The sequence below is a fragment of the Muntiacus reevesi genome, chromosome 1 (genome assembly GCF_963930625.1).
Source record: "Muntiacus reevesi chromosome 1, mMunRee1.1, whole genome shotgun sequence".
Taxonomy (NCBI): Eukaryota; Metazoa; Chordata; class Mammalia; order Artiodactyla; family Cervidae; genus Muntiacus; species Muntiacus reevesi.
In genome coordinates this window covers 249,655,394-249,658,174 of record NC_089249.1, presented here as the reverse complement: position 1 = coordinate 249,658,174, position 2,781 = coordinate 249,655,394, and positions in this window count along the sequence as shown.

The window sequence follows — 2,781 nt, the reverse complement described above, 5'->3', positions numbered from 1 at the left end:
CATTAGACTACAAGATACAGGGACAAGAAAGTTGTAGAAACTAGATGGGAACCTTATTAAACTGGTTTGTGGATTTCAACCCCAAAACTCTACTTCTTAAAGTTTATCTGGAGAGGTTACTCAGAAAAAGAAAACATTCATTGTATTAAACTTGTAAGAGAACTAGTTATAATAGTAAAAACTGCAAACATCTTAAATATCAAATAGTGGTAAGTTAGATCAACTTTTAGAACATTTAACAGCCATTAACAATACAAATGAATAGCTATATAATTTCATGGGAAATTGTTTAACATAAGGTTTGTTTTCTGACGTGATGGCCAATAAGCTAAAAATTTTATAGACAATGTGACTACATACTCTGAATACTCTACATACATACTACATTCACTTTCACTAGAATTGAAAATATTACAAACACCCTTTTAGTGCTAGCTAGGCACCAAGGAAAGTAAGTAAAATCCTAAAGGGTCGAAACCAAAAATATGACCAAAGAAGAGAAAGCATGGGTATTATTCTACATGCCTGAAGTGAGTTTTGAGGAATGGCTGGTAGTCTCTATAACATAAGAGCTTGATTTTTAGTGTGCAGAAACCAACATCTTGAGTCTCAACTATTTGAGGAATTTTGAATTAAGCTCTCTCTATAAAGCCAATCATTTCAAAAAACTCTAACTTCAGGGAAAGGCTAGAATTGAAGGGGAAAAGTCTGCCCATCAAAAAAGGGACACTGGAAGTTTATGTATTATACAATGTCCTAAGCTCAAGGAAAAGTATTTTTAAAAAAACTCTGAAAACTCATAATGAATCCATCTTCACTTGTGTTTGCAGTTCGATTCTTTTTAGAACTTTATTTCTTTGGCTGCATTGGGTCTTAGTTGTGGCATTCAGGATCTTAGTTGTTGCGTGTGGGATTTTTTTGTTGTTGTTGCAGCACCCTGAGCTTCTTTTTAGTTGTGGTGTGCAAGTTCAGTAGTTGGCATGGACTGAGTCGCCTTGCAGCATGTGTGAGCTTAGTTCTCTGACCAGGGATCAAACCTGTGTTCCCTACATTACAAGGCAAATTCTTAACCACCAGACCACCAGAGAAGTCCCTGGAGTTTAATTTTTATACCATCTGCTTGGTGCAGGAGCTGGAAAGCTGTAAAATGCATACACACAAATGGTCTTGGGATCTTCTGCTTCTGGAGGAGCCAAAATAGACTTGCCTCTTTCCATGAAAGCTCAGAAAATTGGGCAAAATATACAAAACAGTTCTTTTCAAATAATGAACACAAGGTAGTGCAGGCCTATGGTCCCTAATAGAAGAGAAGAAAATGAGGTAAACGTTTGATTACCCCAACTTCTGCTTTTAGGCATTTCCTGGACCACAGAGAAGGGAGAAAAAACCCACGCAGGGCTCAACAGACTCAATGATTGGAGTAGACTGAAGTAAGGGTTCAGGAAGGCCAAGGTGAAAGGAATTTGTGGGCTAGGGTGCCAGAGAAGAGGAAACTACAGAGAAGGAGTTCCAGACGTTTCATAGGGGTCCCTTGGATTGTGTTCTACATGTGTGTGTGTATGTGTGCTCAGTAGCGTCCGACTCTTTTGCCAACCCGTGGACTATAGCCTACCTGGATGTTGCTGAATATCAAAGTGTACATGTGCAGGATGAAACTTCATGAGACCAACCAAAGAAAAACTTGGGCATCATAAGCTGGCCCATTCAGAGCTCCTACAAGGCTGGGAAATAATACTATTCTGAAAACTTGGTGAAGAGTAAGCATTAGATACTGACTATACTGGGTAGCAACCCCATGAGACCACACCCTACACACTTTAGTGGGTGGGATAACTTAGCCCTAGAGTAAAAGTTGCTTTAGACGATAAAGAATTTTTAAAATACAGTTCAGAAGTCTGTTCTGTACATCTTTTGGATTCTGTGGGAGAAGGCGAGGGTGGGATGTTTCAAGAGAACAGCATGTATATTATCTATAGTGAAACAGATCACCAGCCCAGGTGGGATGCATGAGACAAGTACTCAGACCTGGTGTACTGGGAGGACCCAGAGGAATCAGGTGGAGAGGGAGGTGGGAGGGGGGATCGGGAAGGGGAATACATGTAACTCCATGGCTGATTCATGTCAATGTATGACAAAACCCACTGCAATGTTGTGAATTAGCTTCCAACTAATAAAAATAAATGAAAAAAAATAAAATACAGTTCAGAAAAGTAATGTGACTGGCAAATAATTAACTGACTGTTAGAACTAAGTTCAACACTCTTTAAAAGGAGACAAATAATCCAGATATTCAACAATGTATAATATTCACAATGTCAAGCATTCAATCAACCCTAATAGAGTTAGAATTAAGCATGATAATGGGACCTGTTTCCAGGAGAAAAATCATTCTATAGAAATAGATCCAGAAATGACAAGAGATAATGGAATTAGTAGTCAAGGTCCTTAAAATAGCTGCCATAAATATTCTCAGTGATCTAAAGGAAATTTGAACATAGGAGAGAGATAAAAAATATAAAGAAGAAACATGATTTTATAACTGAAAGTACATCATATTTAAATAAAATATGCACTAGGTGGGAGTAACAGCCAATTTTATACTGAAGAGATGATTATGAAACTAAAGTCAAAAGAGTAAAATTATTCAAACTATAATGCAAAGAGAAAATAGTGGAAGAAAAAAAAGAAAGATTCAGTGACCTGTGAGACAGTAATGAGTCAACTAACCATATATACTTAGAGTTCTAGAAGGGGGAACCTGCAAAGAGAACATTTTGGACA